This window comes from Symphalangus syndactylus, chromosome 23 (assembly GCF_028878055.3).
Source record: "Symphalangus syndactylus isolate Jambi chromosome 23, NHGRI_mSymSyn1-v2.1_pri, whole genome shotgun sequence".
NCBI lineage: Eukaryota > Metazoa > Chordata > Mammalia > Primates > Hylobatidae > Symphalangus > Symphalangus syndactylus.
Window position 1 is genome coordinate 42,511,469 of NC_072445.2, and position 21,127 is coordinate 42,532,595.

General features: G+C 42.3%; 1 long non-coding RNA gene and 2 other non-coding genes across 3 annotated transcripts; 2 read left to right on the top strand and 1 right to left on the bottom strand.

The window, feature by feature from the left end:
* Positions 1–162: 162 nt before the first annotated feature.
* On the top strand, positions 163–235 carry TRNAA-UGC (transfer RNA alanine (anticodon UGC)). Its single transcript has one exon. It is a non-coding gene; the product is annotated as a tRNA-Ala (tRNA).
* Positions 236–9,657: 9,422 nt separating this feature from the next.
* On the top strand, positions 9,658–13,149 carry LOC134735792 (uncharacterized). The gene is made up of 2 exons (XR_010119280.1): positions 9,658–10,662; positions 10,797–13,149. It is a non-coding gene; the product is annotated as an uncharacterized lncRNA (long non-coding RNA).
* A 6,829-nt stretch (positions 13,150–19,978) lies between these two features.
* Positions 19,979–20,050, bottom strand: TRNAA-AGC (transfer RNA alanine (anticodon AGC)). Its single transcript has one exon. It is a non-coding gene; the product is annotated as a tRNA-Ala (tRNA).
* Between the last annotated feature and the right edge of the window lie 1,077 nt (positions 20,051–21,127).

Here is a 21,127-nt window from a genome sequence, read left to right on the forward strand (position 1 = left end):
GGAAAGTACAAGGAAGTTATGTATGGCATTGATAATAATTTGTTGAACCGACTTGATTTTCTATGAATATAAATTGAAAAAGCCAACGGAATTGGGTAGCGCTACTCTATATTGTTAAGAGCTATATGAGTAAACAAAGGGAAAAGAAGGTCTCATGTGTAGGGGGATGTAGCTCAGTGGTAGAGCGCGTGCTTTGCATGTACGAGGTCCCCGGGTCCGATCCCCGGCGTCTCCACTTTAGTAAGCCTAAGAATGAGAATACTGGTTTGTTAGTCCTGTTTCTTTAGGCTTGGGCAGAACTTCTGACGTCTTCAAATACTTGAAAATAGGTCGGTGGCTTTAAAGGTCAGATGTATTTAACATGGCACACTTGCATAGTGCCAAACTTTCTCCAACTGTCAAAATCCTGTAACTTCTAACTGCTTTGGAACACCTTTAAATCTTACCACTCATTAACAAAATTGGGTTTACATTGTTATGACTGAAGGTACAAGATTTGTAACCAGAAATATAGTTATTTGGAGCACAGTTGAAGATGATTCTACCTTCTCTCAGCCACGAGGATCAACTTAAGAGTTTTGAGGCGGAAGGGTTGAGCAGGGGCGAGGGCAGAGCAGGCGCCTCCTCGTGGCAGGGGCTCCAGCGCAAACCATTCCTCACCTGCTCTGGAGCTCACGCCGCTTGGCCTCACCTCACTCACGCTGTCCCTCCCGTTGGCTTGCCTGGCTTTGTCTTACCTGACGCGCCACGCCTCGTCTACCCGGGCTCTGTCCTCAACTCTGCCACCACCGCTGCATGGTCCTGCTCGCCCTGCAGCCCGACCCCTGCCTTGCCCACTCTGAGCCTCCGCGCCAGCCCATGTACGCCACGGAAATATGGCTGTTGGAATTGTGGCGTTTTACGACCTTCTTAACACCGTTCTGCATATGTGCTAAGCAGTCTGAGCCAGTTCAGAAAGGAGTAAATGGAAGAAAATGTTGAGCGCCTGTTAATGTCCAAAAAACTTTCAGAAAAAAAAAAAACTGTCTTCATAAACTGTAATACCACATTACAACCATTGTGGTATTCAGTTTCATAACCATCTTTATGATAAAAATTTTGGACTTTTTTAGTACTGTGCATTATAGAGATGTATAGTCAAAAATGTTTTGCTTAAGTATTAAATACAACTGAAGCACTTTAAAAAATTAGCTTTGAGCTTTATATCAGGAACTGTCCGAAGTATTTGCCTTAAGATACATTTTCTGCGGTTGTTACCCTGGTCTTTTCACCAATATGCTACTTTTTTTTGGTGGGGGGGTGGGCTGTCATATATACAATCTATAGTATCGGTTTATATAGCGTATATTGTATTGTAAGCCATTTTTTCAGTTGCTTGTTGAATGAGACCTGGTCTGGTTCAATTGAATTTAAGGTCATTTGAATGACCTAAAGGGTAAACTTTTTCTTCTCAAAAATAAGATCTGAATTATTGACACAACCTTGAAGAAACAGCTATGCAAATTATGTTTATGAAAATTTTTTGGACTCAAGATTGGGGAGAGAACAGAGATGGTTGCAAGGATATAATAAGTGCTAGAGCTTACAATTTGCATGCCTAGGGTTCCCAGTTCGATCCTTGGTATCTCTAATTTGTCTTTCCCACAAGGAGCAAAATGAAGCAAGACTTATTCGGTTTGTTCATAGGTTATTTCATTCCTTTTTCGATGTCACTGCTAGTGTTTACTTTTCATCTTCGTTCCCACTTCCTGCTAGTTATTCTACAAGAAACTATATAAAGACACCATTTTTGTGGCAATTTTGGTCAACAATCAGAACAGTCAGTAATACCTATAGTGGGGATGTGGTTCAGTGGTAAAGATTGGAGGACCCAGATTTGATCCGCAGAACTTCCTCTTCCCACCTATCTCTTTAAAGAGTGAGACATTGCATGAATTCTGTAAACAAAACAAGGCCTTTGTCTTTCTCCCCTTAACAATTTTGAAAATAGATTAAAACACCAGAAGTTGAGGCAGTTGAATACAGACATATATTTAGTTTTTTATTGATGTATCATTCCATGTGCTGGCTGGCTTAGTAGATTAGATGCTGATACTGAGTGGATTTTTGATCTTTGCAAGGAGCTTTTTTTGGTGTGGTGAATTTATTTATTTATTTATTTATTTATTTATTTAGAAAAAGTCTTGCTCTGTCGCCAGGCTGGAGTGCAGTGGCACGATCTTGGCTCACTGCAACCTCTGCCTCCTGGGTTCTAGCGATTCTCCTGCCTCAGCCTCCTGAGTAGCTAGGATTACACGTGCAGGCCACCACGCCCGGCTAATTTTTTGTACTTTTAGTGGATACGGGGTTTCACCGTGTTAGCCAGGATGGTCTCGATCTCCTCACCTCGTGATCTGCCTGCCTTGGCCTCCCAAAGTGCTGGAATTACAGGCATGAGCCACTGCGCCCAGCCTTGTGTGGTGAATTTGATTCTTTTGAAAAGCTCCCAATATCTCCTTATGTCCTGTCTAATATCACATGATGAATGTTTTCTCCCTTTTGGTTCCAGCAAAGAAATTTCTTTATTTTCAGTTATTGTCCTATTATTTCTTTCTTTCTTTATTTTTTTAGACAGAGTCTCACTCTGTCACTCAGGCTGGAGTGCAATGGCGCGATCTTGGCTCACTGCAACCTCCGCCTCCTGGATTCAAGCAATTCTGCCTCAGCCTCCCAACTAGCTGAGATTACAGGTGCCTACCACCACGCCCAGCTAATTTTTTTGTATTTTTAGTTAAGACGGGGTTTTACCATATTGGCTAGGCTGGTCTCAAACACCTGACCTCAGGTGATCCACCCACCTCGGCCTCCCAAAGTGCTGGGATTACAGGTGTGAGCCACCGTGCCTGGCCTGTCCTATTATTTTATTTTCAGTATAGCACACTTGCTCTGGTGTACCAGCTGTTGACCTAAGGGATGAGAACTTGACAAATTACTGATATCACACTGACCCTATATGCCTGTGAGTTCTTGTGTTCTATGACATGTAAACATTGAACATTTCCAAGTAATTTAAATGCAAAGCAACTAAGTCACTACCACCTTTCTTTATCTTAGTTTTAAGTAGGAGTGCATGCAGATGGTGAAATAAAGCCACATTGCTTTCAATGCAAGGACCTCTGGCTCCATCAACTTCTTGGTGGTGGAGGGAGCAGGATAAGGGAGAATAGTGCATGGGTATGTATCCCACTCAGCCATTTGTCTTTTAGTAACAGTATGATTGTTGCCACTGTGTCATTTACTCGTTTCTCCTCTTCCTGGTTTCCCATTATAGCCAACTGCTTTTAAAATATATGTACCATGGAACACACATAAGCTGAAGTAGAATGGATTCTCATGATAGATTAGAACAGGACTTTAATGAAGAGAACTGGTTCTGAAGGAAACAAAAAGCTTCTCATGAGAAAGGTAACTTTGCCAAGCAATAACAAATCTGCCAACTCTTGACATTAGATTTCTTTAAGAAAAACATTTATTGGCCGGGTGCGGTAGTTCACGCCTGTAATCCCAGCACTTTGGGAGGCTGAGGCGGGTGGATCACAAGGTCAGGAGTTTGAGACCAGCCTGGCCAACATGGTGAAACCCCATTTCTACTAAAAGTACAAGAATTAGCTGGGCGCGGTGGCAGGCGCCTGTAATCCCAGCTACTCAGGAGGCTGAGACAGGAGAATGACTTGAATCCAGGAGGCGGAGGTTGCAGTGAGCTGAGATCGCACCACTGCACTCCAGCCTGGGCAACAGAACGAGACTCCATCTCAAAAACAAAACAACAACAACAACAACAACAAAAACAGATTTATTGAGGTATAATTGATATACAAAGAACTGCACACAATGTGTACAATATGATGAATTTGGGCATAAGGAAATACCCACCCATGATCCATCACCACAATCAAGGTAATAGACATATCCACCAATCAAAGTTTCCTTATGTCTCTTTGGGTTTTTTTGGTTTTGTTTCGTCTTTATTTTTTGTATGTGGTACAAACATTTAAAGTGAGAGCTGTCATCTTAACACATTTTGAAGCGTACCATACCTTATTGTTAACTATAGGTACTATGTTGTACAGCAGATCTCTAGAACTTATTCATGTAGCATAACTGAAATATATCCATTGAGCAACAATTCCCCATCTTCTTCAGCCTCCCAGCCCCTGACAACCACTATTGCATTCTCCGTTTCTGAGTTTAACTGTTACAGATACCTCATGTAAGTGGAATCATGCAATATTTGTGCTGTGACTGGCTTATTTCAGTTCCCATAATGTCCTCCAGGTTCATGAATATTGTTGCAAATGGCAGGATTTTCTTCTTTTCTAAGGCCTAATAATTTTCCATTGGATATATATGCCACACTTTCTTTTTTCATTCATCTGTCAATGGATACAGGTTGTTTCCATATCTTGGCTATTGTGAATAATGCTACAATGAACATGGAAGTGCATATATCTCCTTGAGATCCTGATTTCAATTTTTTTGCAAATATACCCAAAAGTGGGATTGCAGGATCACATGGTAGTCTTATTTTTAATGTTTGGAAGAACCTCCATATCGTTTTCCATTGCTGCTTCACTATTTTACATTCCCACCAACAAGTGTACAGGGGTTTCAATTTCTCCACATCCTTGCCAACACTTGTTATCTTTGTTGTTTTTTATAATATCCATCTCTACAAGTATGAAGTGACATGTCATTATAGTTTTGATTTGCATTTTCCTGATAATTAATGATGTTTAGCATCTTTTTGTATACTTGTTGGTTATTTGTATGTCTTTTTTGGAGGAATGTGTGTTCCAGTTTTTTGCCCATTGTTTAATTAGGTTATTTGGTTTTTGTTTGTATTCTTTTTTTGCTATTGTGTTGTATGAGTCCTTTATATATTTTGAAAATTAGCTCCTTTACAGGTATATGATGTGCAAATATTCCCTCCCATTCTGTAGGTAACCTTTTTATTCTGTTGTTTTTGCTATGAAATTATTGAGACTTCTAAATTTTGCTTGTTTCAATAGTGTAAAATGAAGTTTTATTGTTATTTATTGTTCATTACTAACGAATACTGCATCTTCACATCCTCATTAGCTTCTTGTATCTTTTCTTTTTGTAAATGCCTGTTTATGTCCTTATTTGACTTTCTATTTGTTTGTTTTTGGTTTGCACTGCTGGATAAAGTGCAGAATAATACACAGCCATCCTTAGAGAAATTGGCTAGTATTTAGGCAATCATGTTAACACATTCTGTATGACCAAATGTAATAGACACAGATGCTCTGCCCAGATCTACCTGCAAGGAAGGACTTGTTGTTGCCTCCGCTATTACAAGTGCATTCAGCAGACAATCCACAACTGTCAGGACTTTCAGGAATTGTTTCAGCTGCAGAGCTGCCTGCCCAAGATCACATCCTTTTTGAGGCTGTTCATATCAAATGAGTGAAGGGGCAAGAATATATATGTGTGTATATATATATACATATATATGTATAGATATATATATATATTTTTTTGAGGCAGTTTCACTCTTGTTGCCCAGGCTGAAATGCAATCGTGCGATCTTGGCTCACCACAACCTCTGCCTCCTGGGTTCAAGCAATTCTCTTGCCTCAGCTTCCCAAGTAGCTGGGATTACAGGCATGCATCACCACGCCTGGCTAATTTTGTAGAGACGGGGCTTCTCCATGTTGGTCAGGCTGGTCTCGAACTCCCCACCTCAGGTGATCTGCCCGCCTCGGCCTCCCAAAGTGCTGGGATTACAGGCGTGAGCCACTGTGCCCAGCCGAAGGGGCAAGAATATTAAGGCCCCAAAGTAGAACAGATGGACCACTTAGCCTCAGACCTCCCCATAGTGTTAGCTGAGGCTGTCAGGCATGCATCCTACCTTGCATGCATCCTAGCTTGACTTCTTCTCAATCTTGAGTCTACTCTCTGCCTTCCACAGATGTGGATCTCAAAGATACTGCATAATAAACATCCTGCACATTAAACTCTATCTCGCTGGGCACAGTGGCTCATGCCTATTGGGAGGCTGAGACAGGCAGATCACTTGAGGTCAGGAGTACGAGACCAGCCTGGCCAACATGGTGAAAGTCCGTCTCTACCAAAAAAATACAAAAAAAAAAAAAAAAAAAATTAGCTGGGCGTGGTGGCGTGAGCCTGTAATCCCAGCTACTTGGGAGGCTGAGGCACGAGAATCGCTTGAATCTGGGAGGTGGAGGTTGCAGTAAGCTGGGATCGTGCCACTGCACTCCAGCCTGGGTAACAGAGTGAGACCTTGTCTCAAAAACAAAACAAAACAAAACAACTCTATCTCAAGGTCCACTTCACAGATAATCTAACCTGTGACACCAAGCCACTATGCTCCTGTGTATATGTGGAAAATTGTAAGAAAATTCTTACCCATACATGTAGAGGGACATGAGGAAATATTTTTATTGCATCATTTATTATCAGATATTTATATATTACATTTTTATTTATATACATATTTATATATTAGTATATATCATTTATATTTATATACTATTATAAACTCTGTCCTTCTGGGTTTTTATGGAGGCTTCATTACATAAGCATGACTGGTTAAATCATTGGCCATTGGTGATCAACTCAGCCTTTAGTGCCTCTCTTCTCCCTGGAGGTTTGGGGTTGGAGCTGAAAGTTCTATCTCTCTGATCACATGGTTGGTTTCCCTGACAACCAGCTCCTGAGGCTATCCAGGAGCCCACCAAGAGTCTTCTCATTAGAAAAAAAGGTCTTAGGAGCTCTGTGTCAGGAACTGGGGTCAAAGATCAAATATTAGAACAAAAGATTTTCCTACTGCCCACCTAAGGGTTTCAGAAGTTCTATGTCAGTAACCAGGAGCACAGATATATTTTGTTTCAGAAGTTCTATGTCAGTAACCAGGAGCACAGACATATATATATATATATATATATATATACACACACACACACACACGTACATAATACACACACATAATATATATATATACACACACACATATCTGTATAATATATATATTTCTTTTCTTTTTTTTTCTTGAGAGAGGGTCTCTGTCACCCAGCCTGGAGTGCAGTGGTATGACTGTAACTCACTGCAGCCTCAATCTCCCAGGCTGAAGCGATGTCCCACTGCAGCCCCCCAAATAGCTGGGACTACAGGTGCGCACAGCCAGCCATGGCTAATTTTTAAAGAAATTATTTTTGGTAGAGACGGAGTTGCCTAGGCTGGTCTCTGAATTCCTAGGCTCAAGCAATTCTCCCGCCTCGGCCTTCCAAAGTGCTGGGATTACATGCGTAAGCCACTGTGCTGGTCTGTATTTCTTATATCAAAATATCATAGTGGTAGACCTACACATGAACTACTCTGTATCCATTATGCGACAGGCCAGGTTTCACCAACTCAGGCCTGCATCACAACTGTTTCAGTACTGACTGAGTGGTTAAGTTAAATATTGAAAGCTAAAAAAAGCCAGTGCCCTTATACAAAGGCTGGAATGTACCAAAAGCCCCTCAGAGTTTTGCCTAGGACTTTCGTGGGCCTTAAAGCATGACAAAATAACGAAGGAGTTCTTAACAGAACCCATTTAGGATTAAACAAGTTTTATTGGGAGTCTGAAGAAACTCACCAGGCCTCCACAAACAAGTTTATTGGAGGTCTGAAGGAACTCCCCAAACCTCCTTGATTTAGCAGGAGACAAGATAAGGGTAATTTACCCCAGCACCTAGACCCATTTAGATTAAGTAAATTTACTGAGGCTCCAGAGGAAAGTCTTCAAGACTCAGACCTTAGTTATAGATTGAAAGAAGTTAATCGCTTATGTCTTTAGATGAATGCACACTTACACGTAGACATATAGCTTAAAAGGTATATAAGCTCTGGAAAACTTTGACATTTTGAGTTGGTCTGGCAATAATTTCCAGGCCTTCTTCCTGTAACCGGTTACAGGAATAAAAACTCTCTTCCTCTCCAGTTCATCTGCATCTCGTTATTGGGCATAGAGAAACAGCAGCCAGACCCTTAGTTTGGTCCAGAAACAATTAGAAACAATGAAGAAAATATACATGTAGTAACATACAAAACATCATGTTTAAAGAGTAAGAAATAATACTGAACTCTATAAATCACAGCATTTACATATATAAAAAATATATGGACAAAAGCAACACAAGCTACAATAAGACATACAAATAAAAAGGCACATTAAATACATTCAAATTATGGGAGAAATCTGAGACAAGAAAGGCAAAATTAGATTTTTTAAAAGGAACAAATAGGCGGAGCGCCCGTGGCTCACGCCTGTAATCCCAAAACTTTGGGAGGCCCAGGTGGGAGGCTCTTGGATACCAGTCTGGGCAACATGGGGAAACCCCATTTCTACAACAAATACAAAAAAATTAGCCGGGCATGGCGGTGCACGTCTATAGTCCCAGCTATTCAGAAGGCTGAGGTGGGAGAATCACCTGCGCCTAAGAGGTCAGGCGGCAGTGAGCCGAGATAAATAAATAAATAAATAGATAGGCCAGGCACTATGGCTCACACCTGTAATCCCAGCACTTTGGGAGGCTGAGGCGGGCAGATCACTTTAGGTCAGGAGTTCAAAGCCAGCCTGGCCAACATGGTGAAACCCCGTCTCTACTAAAAATATAAAAAATTAGCTGGGTGTGGTGGTGTGCGCCTGTAATCCCAGCTACTCAGGAGGCTGCGAGTGGTGACAGCATGCTGGCAGTCCTCACAGCCCTCGCTCGCTCTGGGTGCCTCCTCTGCCTGGGCTCCCACTTCGGCGGCACTTGAGGAGCCCTTCAGCCCACCGCTGCACTGTGGGAGCCCCTTTCTGGGCTGGCCAAGGCCAGAGCTGGCTCCCTCAGCTTGCAGGGAGGTGTGCAGGGAAAGGCGCCAGCGGGAACCGGGGCTGCGCGCGGCGCTTGCAGGCCAGCTGGAGTTCCGGGTGGGCGTGGGCTTGGCGGGGCCCGCACTCGGAGCAGCCGGCTGGCCCTGCCGGCCTGGGCAATGAGGGGCTTAGCACCCGGGCCAGCGGCTGTGGAGGGTGTACTGGGTCCCCCAGCAGTGCCAGCCCACCGGCACTGTGCTCCATTTCTCACCGGGCCTTAGCTGCCTTCCTGAGGGGCAGGGCTCGGGACCTGCAGCCCGCCATACCTGAGCCTCCCACCCCCTCCATGGGCTCCTGTGTGGCCCGAGCCTCCCCAATGAGCACCACCCCCTGCTCCAAGGTGCCCAGTCCTATCGACCACCCAAGGGCTGAGGAGTGCGGGCGCATGGCACCGGGACTGGCAGGCAGCTCCACCTGCAGCCTTGGTGTGGGATCCACTGGGTGAAGCTAGCTGGGCTCCTGAGTCTGGTGGGGACGCGGAGAACCTTTATGTCTAGCTCAGGGATTGTAAATACACCAATCGGCACTCTGTATCTAGCTCAAGGTTTGTAAACACACCAATCAGCACCCTGTGTCTAGCTCAGGGTTTGTGAATGCACCAATGGATACTCTGTATCTACTCTGGTGGGGCCTTGGAGAACCTTTGCTTCGACAATCTGTATCTAGTTTAATCTAGTGGGGACATGGAAAACCTTTGTGTCTAGCTCAGGGATTGTAAAGGCACCAATCAGCACCCTGTCAAAACAGACCACTAGGCTCTACCAATCAGCAGGATGTGGGTGGGGCCAGATAAGAGAATAAAAGCAGGCTGCCCGAGCCAGCAGTGGCAACCTGCTCGGATCTCCTTCCACGTTATGGAAACTTTGTTCTTTTGCCCTTTGCAATAATTTTTGCTACTGTTCACTTGTTTGGGCCCACGCTGCTTTTGAGCTGTAACACTTACCGCGAAGGTCTGCAACTTCACTCCTGAAGCCAGGAAGATCATGAGCCCACGAAAAGGAACAAACAACTCCAGATGTACTACCTTAGGAGCTGTAGCACTCACCATGAGGGTCCGTGACTTCGTTCTTGAAGTCAGTGAGACCAAGAGCTCACAAATTCCGGACACAGCTGAAGCAGGACAATCGCTTGAACCCGGGAGGCGGAGATTGCAGTGAGCCAAGACTGTGCTACTGCACTCCAGCCTGGGTGACAGGCACCATCTCAAATAAACAAAATAAGAGATGAGCATTCTACCAACTGCTGTGGAAAAGAAGGGAAAACCATGGTTATCTTAAATCTACCTGAAGTAAAAAGAGAATAAAATGAGGCAGAGTAGAAAAGGGGCTTGGCTTCAGGCTACCCCCACTAGAGCATTCCTTCATGCATCTCCACTGATCACAAAACCTACCCCACTGCCTCATTGACGCCATAATGTTAGAACTGCATTTAGAAGAATTCCAGGAACTGACCTTAAGAGACAACCAAGGTTGCCAAGTGTCCCACTTTGGGAAGGAATGTTGAACAATCAATTGATTTACAGTCTGTTGCCTCCGGCCAGACCACAGGGGTGGCTCATTAAGTCAAGATAACCAGAGCAACTTAGTATGCCGCCCTGCACGCCCTACCGCCGATGTCAGTTCCCCCGCTTTGCTTCTTAAAAAAGACTTGGGCTCTGGAGCTCCAGCAGAGGCCGCGGCCTCGGCTCCCACCCGTCGGGCCCCGACTTGAAGCAGCGGGGAACCTCTCCTTACACCTCGGTGACCGGGTGGCCGCCGGGACACAGAGCCTTTGGGTGGCGGCGTGTGTGCGGGGCGGGAAGAACCGCGCAGAGGCCACTGGGGCGCAGGGCCCGGGAAGGCGGAGCTAGGGACTGGCCCGGCCTCCTTTTTAGGCCACGGCGCAGCGCGGATCCTGTCCTCGGGCGACCGCTCTGTCCCAATTGGGCAAGACTACCTGGTCCTGATGACAATGGACAACGGCTTTAACGGCCGGAAGGTCAGCGGAGTCCCGGATGAGGACTAGTGGAACGGTAACGGCCATGGGGCGGTTGGCCTTCCTTCTACCAGACCTCGATGTGGGAAGAGAAAAATGGAGTAACAGGCCACATTTGGCGCTTTGGAGATGCCCACCACGCTTTGGGAAGGTGTACCTATAATGTGAGAAAGCTGCTCTCAGCTTCACCCAAAACTTTTACAAGAAAACATTTGCCACATCTAGCCCTTCCAGATGTAAAGAAGCTGCTGACGTATGATAGACTAAGAATATTACACATCTTGTAAATTCTCATTTGTTTAAAAAAATCGTAGAAAATAAACATCTTCTGGAGATGACTTTTTGAAATGGAGATGTTGCATCACCTCTGGAAGCAACATCAGGAGCAGACACATACACGTTTGTTCACTGGGTTAGACTAGGACATGGAGAAGATCTGAGAAGGAAGAGAAGAAGGTCCTATGCCAGACTGGTCATATTTAGAAGACGTTTACATATTATAATCATTGTCCTGTGTGTGCATTTTATTCCTCACTACTGTATATGTAGCTGACAACTCCAAGTACTTTTTGAAATGTCTAGTCTTTTTTTTTTTTTTTTTTTTGAGATGGAGTCTCTTTCTGTTGCCTAGACTGGAGTGCAGTGGCACGATCATGGCTCACCGCCCATGTACAAGTGATTCTCCTGCCTCAGTCTCCCAAGTAGCTGGGATTACAAGCACGCACCACCATGCCCGACTAATTTTTGTATTTTTAGTAGAAACGGTTTTCACCACGTTGGCGAGGCTGGTTTTGAACTCCTGACCTCAAATGATCCGCCCACCTCGGCCTACCAAAGTGCTGGGGTTACAGGCCTGAGCCACTGCTCCCGGAAATGTCTAGTCTTTCTAGATGTTCTGAAGTGTCTAATATATGTTAAATTTAGAGATAGTAAAATATTACATTTTGTAAATATCTTTTGGTTAAAATTCATATGAAATGTTTTGAGAGGGGAATGGCCAACCACCAGTTCAGTAACAAACATTGTGTTTATGCACTGGTTCAGGGGAGGAGGAGAAGGAGGCTGTGCAGAGAGCGCTATGCCACCAGTGTGCTTATGGTGAGGCAAGATTAACTATTGTCTCTCATGTCTGTGCACTTTGTTTTCCTTATCTGTGTATATACAGTGCTTATAGAGGAAAACAAGTCCTAATTTACATCTAGACTTTCTAGACATTAAAGAGGTTTCCAGTATATGACAAAAGTAGAGTTAGTAAACTAATATATTTTGAACATTTTGTTTTAAAATTCCTTGGGAAGATTGTCTTCTGAAAATTTGAGCATTATTGGCCACTGGGTTGACTGAGATGGGAAGGGTTCTAGGCCGGAATATTTTTATTTGGAAGACTCTTTCAGATTTTAACTATTGTTACATGTGTACAGTTTATTCAAGACTGCTTTGCAGGACCAGCACGGTGGCTCACACCTGTAATCCCAGCACTTTGGGAGACTGAGGTGGTTGGATTGCTTGAGGCCAGGATTTCGAGACCAGCCTGGCCAACATGGTGAAATCCCATCTCTACTAAAAATACAAAAATTAGCTGGGCGTGGTGATGCACGCCTGTAATCCCAGCTACTTGGGAGGCTGAGACAGGAGAATCACTTGAACCAGGGAGGCAGAGGTTGCAGTGAGCCAAGATCACACCACTGCACTCCAGCCTGGGTGATGGAGTAAGACCCTGCCTCCAAAAAAAAAAAAAAAAAAAAAAAACCTGCTTTGTATATGATGGACAAATAAATATACTCTTTACCTGAAACATCTAGCCTATCTAGATGTTTAGAAGTGCCCAGCATACATTAAATGTACAGGTAACATTTAACCTCTAATGTAAAAGTAAGAGTAAATAATCACTTAAAAATATATTTTTGCTAAAATTCATAAGAAATAGTGTCTTTTGAAAGTGGAATTGTTGCCGGGCGTGGTGGCTCACGCCTGTAATCCCAGCACTTTGGGAGGCCGAGGCGGGTGGATCACCTGAAGTCAGGAGTTTGAAACCAGCCATGGTCAACATGGTGAAACTCTGTCTCTACTAAAAATGCAAAATCAGCTGAGCGTGGTGGTACATGCCTGTATTCCCAGCTTCCTGGGAGGCTGAAGCAGGAGAATCGCTTGAACCTGGGAGGCAGAGGTTGCAGTGAGCCAAGATTATGCCATTGTGCTCCATCCTGGGCAACAAGAGCGAAACTCCATCTAAAAAAAAAAAAAAAAAGAAAGTGGAATTGCTAAACTGCCCCTGTGAGCGATATAGTAGGGTCTATACTTGTTTAATGGTTTAGTGGAAGTGGGAGGGAAGATATTGCAAAAGGTAATATACTAGTGTTCTTAGACTTTTTAGACACCATTTTTCTGTATGTTTTGTGGATTCTGTTTTGCCATGTATAAATTTATAATAAACAAATGAGTCATAATTCTGCAACATCTAGTCCCTTAGATGTTAGAGGTTGCCAGTGTATGATAAAGTACTCAGTAAAATTAGCACATTTTGTACACTTTGTGTTGAAATTCACAGGACAGCTTGTCTTCTATAAACGACTTTTGGATGCAAATTTGTTCAACCATCTCCAAGCATTACACGTGCCTGTACATGTGCACTGAATTAAAGGCAGAGAGAAGGAAGTGAGGAGGGAATGGTTCAAGACCAAAATGACCATATTTGGAAGATACCTCAGATTATAACTATTGTTACATGTATGCAATTTTATTTAACAGTGCTGTGTCCATGGTGGAAAAGTTGTATGAAATATCTAGTCTTTTCAGCTGTTTACAAGTGCTTGATGTATTTAAAAGTAGAAGTAGTTGAATAACACTTTGTAAATAGCTTTTAAAGACTGATGGGAAATACTGTATTTGGAAGTGGAATTGTTAAACCACCTCTCTGAACAGTGTGCTCTCTACTTGTTCGTTGAGTTGAGGGAGGTAGGAGGAAAGAAACTGCAAAAGGTGTTTTGCTAGTGTGTACTAGAAAATTTCAGCTTATCCATTGCTTTATATGTTATGTGCTTTTCATTTAACTTTGCTATACTGTGCATATTGTGTGAATACTGGGCAAATGAGTTGTTGAGTGTATATTTTATAATATACAGTCTCTAGATATTAAATTTTTTAATATCTAGTCAATTTTATAACATCTAGTCTCTAGATATTAAAGAGGTTGCCAGCGTATGACAAAAGTAGTGTTAATAAACTAACATATTTTATACACTTTGTGTTAAAATTCATTTAAAGACTGTCTCCTGAAAAGGACTTTTGGAAGTGAAATGATAACATCAGCTAAGTGACACAAGTGCCTATATCCACTGAGTTTGTGGTGGAGGGGAGTGGGAAGAAATTAAGGATTTTAGACTAGAACGTTTCAATTTAGAAGACACTTTCAGATATAACCACTGTTACATATGTGTGGTTTATTCAACGCTACTGTGTATATAGTGGACAAACTTAAGTCCTTAATTGAAACATCTAGGCTTTCTAAATGTTTAGAAATGCACAAAATACATTGTAGACATTGTTTTGATTCATATGAAATATTGTCTTTTGAAAATTGATCAAACTACTTCCCTGAGCAGTACACATTATTATATTTGTGCTGGTTCAGGGAGGAAGGAGAAGAAAGTGCAAAGGGCTTTATACCAGTGTGTTTATGGTCTTTTACTATGCTGTGTATATAGTGTATATAAATGCACAAACGAGTCCTAATTTACAACATCTAGTCTTTCCAGATGTTAAGGAGGTTGCTAGTGTATGACAAAAGTAGAGTTAGTAAACTGATACATTGAGTACACTTTGTGTTAAAATTCATAGAGTGTTCTTAAAAACACAGAAGTGATCAGGGCCCAGTGGCTCACCCCTGTAATCCCAGCCCTTTGGGAGGCCGAGGCGGGCAGATCATGAGCTCAGGAGATCGACAGCATCCTGGCTAACACGATGAAACCCCACCTCTACTAAAAATACAAAAAAATTAGCCGGGCACTTAGTGTCACATGCTTGTAGTCCCAACTACTCGGGATGCTGAGGCAGGAGAATCGCTTGAAGCTGGGAGGCAGAGGTTGCAGTGAGCTGAGATCGCGCCGCTGCACTCCAGCCTGGGAAACAGAGTGAGACTCCGTCTCAAAAAAACAAACAAACAACAACAACAACAACAACAAAAAACCCCACAGAAGTGAAATTGTTAAAATCTCTAACTGGATGCTTATACCTCTTCTGGATGCTCATACCTGTCCACTGGGTTAATTTAGAGGTGAGAAGGGGAAGGATTCTAGGCCATAATGTTCCTATTTAGAAGACACTTTTAAATTATAGCCTGTTATGTATATGCACCATTTATTCACTGCTACTGTATATACAGTGGAAAACAACTCCTATTTGAAACATCTTGTCTTTGTAGATGTGTAAAAGCACACAACATAGGTTAAAATAGATACTAAAGTAACACCTTTCACCAAAATTGCCTAGGAGTGGTTGTATTTGGGAATGGAATTGTTAAACTTGATGTTTTGGAGAGTACACTGACTTTTCACTGGGTAGTGGCAAGTTGTGGAGGAAGAAGTATGTAGGGGGAAGAGTTCTGTGCAGGTGAGTTAGATTAGTTCAGATGGTCTAACCATTGTTCTATATGTGCATTTTAGTTAATATTGTTGTATATTAAAATGTAAGTCCTTTTGCTCAAAGTGTGTTGGAAGTAGAGGTAGCAAAACAATCCATTTATATCCTTTTGTTAGTTTTTAGGAAGGCCTGTCTTCTAGGAGTGACCTTTGTTAGTCCACCTCTTGGAGCTGGACATAGCCACCTGGACGGTGGAAGAGGGAAAAGAGGAAAGGTGAAGGGAAGGGCTCTTTGCTAGTATCTCCATTATCTAGAACATGGTTTTAGATGATAACCATAGGTCTATATAAGCACTTTACTTTTCAGTAAACATCTTTAGAAAAGATGTATCTTGGACATGGAATTGTGAAACCACCACTGGGTAGTGTATATCAGGACTTGTTCATCAGGTTAGCAGTAGAGAGGCAGAAGGAAGTATAAAGGGAGAGATGAATGCAGATGTGTCCATATTTCCATTTTGACAATAGCCATTGATATATGTGCATCTCTTTTGGCTGTACAATAGGAATATATGAAGTAATTAAAAGGAAACATATCTTCTTGCTAATATTTTAATGGTATAGATCTGTTAATGAATTCTCTTAGAAACATTATACTTAGTGTATTCAGTTGCTTTATGTTTTATTTTAAATTGAGCACTAAGGGAATGCAGTATTTTAATCAGAACTCTGCTAATGCTTTTATCCAGAGGCATGTCTCCATTTTTGCCTTCTATAAAATTTTTGTCCCAAAAAAAGCAACATTACATTTTTTTTCTAACAGACTGAGTTGGTGCTGTATATTCTTGGTTATCAGAATACTCATATAGCTTTGCAATTCTGAATTGGTAAATATTTATGATGTGTAAAAAAGCATAAGATATACTATATACTGTAAAATCTCAATCCCATATAACTGGATGTTATGTCTACACACACAAGACCTAGAAGGACACATCAAAGTATAAACTACTTGTGATCGTCGATGACTTTGTTCTTTGTTTCTTGTGTTTTACTTTTTTCTCCCTCCTTCCTTCCTTCCTTCCTTCTTTCCTTCCTTCCTTCCTTCCTTCCTTCCTTCCTTCCTTCCTTCCTTCCTTCCTTCTCTCCCCCTCTCTCTCTTTCTTTCTTTTTTCAGAGTTTTGTTCTTGTTGCCCAGGCTGGAGTGCAGTGGCACGATCTCGGTTCACTGCAACCTCCGCCTCCCAGGTTCAAGCGATTCTCCTGCCTCAGCCTCCTGAGTAGCTGGGATTACAGGCACACACCACCACACCCAGCTAATTTTTTGTATTTTTAGTAGAGACAGGGTTTCATCATGTTGGCCAGGCTGGTCTCAAACTCCTGACCTCAGGTGATCCACCCACCTCTGCCTCCCAAAGTGCAGGGATTACAGGCGTGAGCCACCATGCCTGGCCTCTTGTGTTTTTTAATTTCCTATAATGCACATATTACCTTTTAAAAAAATAAAGGTTATTTTTAAAACCTGGGGAAAAAGGGTCCTACTGACTTTAAGCCATTCTTGTACCTCAGCCTCCTGAGTAGTTTGGATTACAGGCGCCTGCCACCATGCCCGGCTAATTTTTGTATTTTTAGTAAAAACAGTGTTGCAGCCTGTTGCTAAGCTGGTCTCGAACTCCCAACCTCAAGTGATCAGCCCACCTCACCTCCCAAAGTGCTGGGATTCCAGGCATGTGCCAACGTGTCCGGACTCCATGCCATTTATTTCTTGAAGGTCAGTTTGTCCAGGAGAATTTTCCACATTCTGGATTTAGCTGATTGCATCATTATAATGTTATTAAACACATTTCTATATCTCCAATATTTAATCTAAACAAATGGTTTTTATCTATTTGATTATAGAAATTTAATTTTCAATGCAAGTATTTTATTGTGGTCCTGGGTATGTTCGACTTTATTATGGGTTACGTGATATGTAGTTGTCTCACATTTGATGATATAAAATTTAGCTTTGGTTTTAGATGACGTCAGCCTACTCCGACCATTCTAGAGTCCTTCATCCAATTTCACCTCATGGTTACAGCAGCCATTGCCAATTGTGACCTGGATGTGTTATAGCAATACCAGTTGCAAAATGTTGACTCTAATTTTATAATCTCTCCTGCATTTATTAGCTGTTATTTCCTGAGAAGAAAAATCTTTCCCTCATCAACTATATGTTTATCCTGAAATACATTCCATACAGGAGAGATAGGATAAATACTTGATTCTTTTCCTTCATGTGTTAGCTTTCAAAATAAAACTGATATTCAAAAACCTTCAAAGGTTGAATATGGAAAAGCTATTGTGTGTATGTGTGTGAGTGAGTATGTTTATGTTAACTTTGCAACCAGCTTCTTTACCAAATTCTCTATTTATAGTAAGTTTTTCATTTTGAGGGGTGGCTTCCAGATACATAATCCTACCAAGATACATAGATAGCTTTATCCCATTCTATCCAGTAGTTAATCCTTTAATTACTTTTTCATGTCTAAATGCTTTGGCTAATACTGCCATTACAACGTTAAGTAGTAGTGAAGATAATGAATATCCTTGTCTTGTCATGAAAAACAATTTAAATGTATTTGATCACAAAATACCATAAAAAGACTTAAATAGGGAATACATACCATAAACCGTGCCCCCCCCCCCCCAGCTTTTTTTTTTTCAGACAGTGTTTTCCTCTGTTTGCCAGGCAGGAGTGCAGTGGCATAATCACAGCTCACTGCAGCTTTAACCTCCTGGGTTCAAGCAATCCACCTGCCTCAGCCTCCCAAGTAGCTAGCTGGGAATACAGGCATGCACCACCATGCCCTGCTAATTTAAAAGAGATGACGTCTCTCTGTGTTGCCCAGGCTGGTCTGGAACTCCTGGGCTCAAGCAATTCTCCTGCCTCAGCTTTTCAAAGTTCTGGGATTACAGGCATAAGCCACCATGCCCAGCCTCATAAACATCTATTAACATTATATATTATACAGAATAATTTATCAGAATAAAACATAATTTCTAGAAATCAATAAGTTAAAAAGGGAAAAACTGGTTTCTTTCCTCTCATATTATGTATTTGATCAATATTTCATACTAGCTCTGGCATAGGCAAATCACCTTTGATTTGGATTGATTAACATATGTAGGTGTTGTGGCATACTTTTTTGTGTTAGGGGCAGTGGAGGTGGTCATCTAGTTAAATGTGTTTGTAAAATGAGTTCAACATGTGTTGAAGACCAGCCTCAACACCACTCGTAGGGTACCCAAAGTCCGGTGGCGACAAAGGATTGAGAAGAGACAAGTTAAGAGTAAAGGTGGGGAGCCAGGGGGCCAGTTGCAAAATGGAGGCTGCAAAAGGCTCAGAGCTCTGGTCTCCACACTCTTTATAGAGTACAATCACTTAGATCTAAGAAGCAGATGTTCAGGGCGAAACAGTGAAAAGGTGGCAGTGCGTCATAGCTGTAATCTATAGCAATAGCGGTTTAAATGAATCTCCTTTGTGCTCAAACAGCATATCTTTAACCTATCGGAGAGTAGCTAGTGGGAGCGGGCTTAACCTGGAGTCTGTCCACATTCCATTGTTTCAAAGGAGTGTCTTTCTCCTTGAACACAGTGTTTACAGATAAGAGAGGTGGTCTCGCTCTGAGCATGGGAACGTGATGGCAATTAGGAGGCTTTCCTCCTCAGAGGCCTCTTGTGGCTTTCCACAACATATTGTCTCATATTTTTATAGCCAGTTTATGCAGGCACCCCACAAGCCCTTTTCCCACAAGCCCTTTTCCCAAAAACATGTCATTTATTTTTACTGAAATTTTCTTGAACAAGAGATATTTGGATGCCTGGTCTCTCACACTCCCACTAAGCTATTTCAGCAAAGGGGCAGTAGTTCTGGCTTCATTTAACCAGCCAATCCCATCTGTCTCATTCAGGTTAGACTTAGGAGGCACCCCATGCTATGACAGACAGCATTTTATTGTCCTTCGTGTACCTATCACCCCACAGTACTAACGGGGCCCACCGCTTCCATATCTGGTGATTCAAGAAAAGGTAAGATACAGGGTAGTTGGAAGCTCAGAAGAAAGACATCAATAAGATATGTTTCTGCTATTCCACCTCCATGCTGTTCTTTGCTCCAAGAATTCTTCAGAATTCAAAAAAGAAAAGAAAAAAACAGTGAATAAAACAAAGGGTATCTTATTATTTTTATATTTTTTCTGGTTTTTTTTTTTCTGTTTTTCAGTAATACCATAGCGTGAAATCCAAAGAAACCAGGCTGATTAATTAGCAAAAATGCTTGTTACAGAGGGTTGAAGACTTTCCTGGTGTGGCAATGCTGTCGATACAGATATTTAACACCACAAAGACTGTACAGACAAGCAGAAAATTGAATGAATGAGACTAGGTTTATTTAACAGGAGGGAGAAATGAAAGTGGAAAGCCGGTCCATTGAGAGGAGAAAAGTGCGCACTCCCAAAACTGGTGGAGGTGCCGGGGATTGAACCCGGGACCTCGTACATGCTAAGCACGCGCTCTACCACTGAGCTACACCCCCAACCGCAGACAGCTTCCTTTGCATTTCTTTCATGATTTATAATCAGTATTTCTCAAAAATTCAGTAAATTGAGTGAAATCATGAATGCAAACTCCGCAATTTGTGAAACAGCTAGGCTGGGTCCTGCACAAGCAGCGTCCAAAGAAAGCAACACAGTGAAATTACAAAGGAAAGAGCCTGAAAGCAGACAATCTGTTGTCTCTCGCTTTTTCCAGCTTCATTTCCTGCTGTTTTCAACCATAAGGCCCCAGGAGGCCAAAGCCAGTAGCGCAGCCCGGGTACCAGCTGAGACCTACGAGTTTGAAGAGGAACTGTAGGGGGGCGTCAAAGGGGATCCTCGCCTACCGAGTTCCAGTCCCCGCGCCCAGCACCGCCTTTCTTGGAACAAAGACTCTCAAATCACTACTGTTTCCAAAAGCCCCAAACGTCCGCTGAACATTTAGTGGTGATGGCAGGGAACGTTCTTGCGAGCTCAAGATGTAATGAATCAATCACAAGGACAAACTGGAAATCTGGGCCCGGGTGAGAGGCATCACGTAGGTACCCAGTTCCGCACGTCTAGAGTAGTTTACCTCCGACAAAACTCTGAGGGTCCCCTGCTAAGTCAAACTGGTGGCGGTTGGGGTGGGGTAGTAGTGTTATTTGAAAAAAAGATGAATTAGGTAAGGCAGGGCTGGCATCTGTTGCTTGGCGACCAATCTGTAGGAAACCATGGAGCAATGAAAAATTATTGGTTTCTCGAATGCTGAGGGGAGGTGGGGGAAGCTTCCCATATTTTAAAGAGCTGGCCCAGCCCAACGCAGATTCACAACTATTGACTTCTGAGGCACCTCCGTTGAAATCTCTCCCTCTCTCTTTCTCAGTTTATAACTCACTAAAAAGTTGAAAAAATAAAAATGATACAAAAATACCCTTCTATCCTTTACTCAGATTTAGATATTATTAATATTTTACCCCATTTGCCTTATGATTTGCTTCTTCTCTCTCCTGTACGTTGCATACATCACGTCCATTTCCTTTACTTAAAGTACTTTACTGTATACTCACAGTACTATTAGGAACTTTTGTAAATTTAAC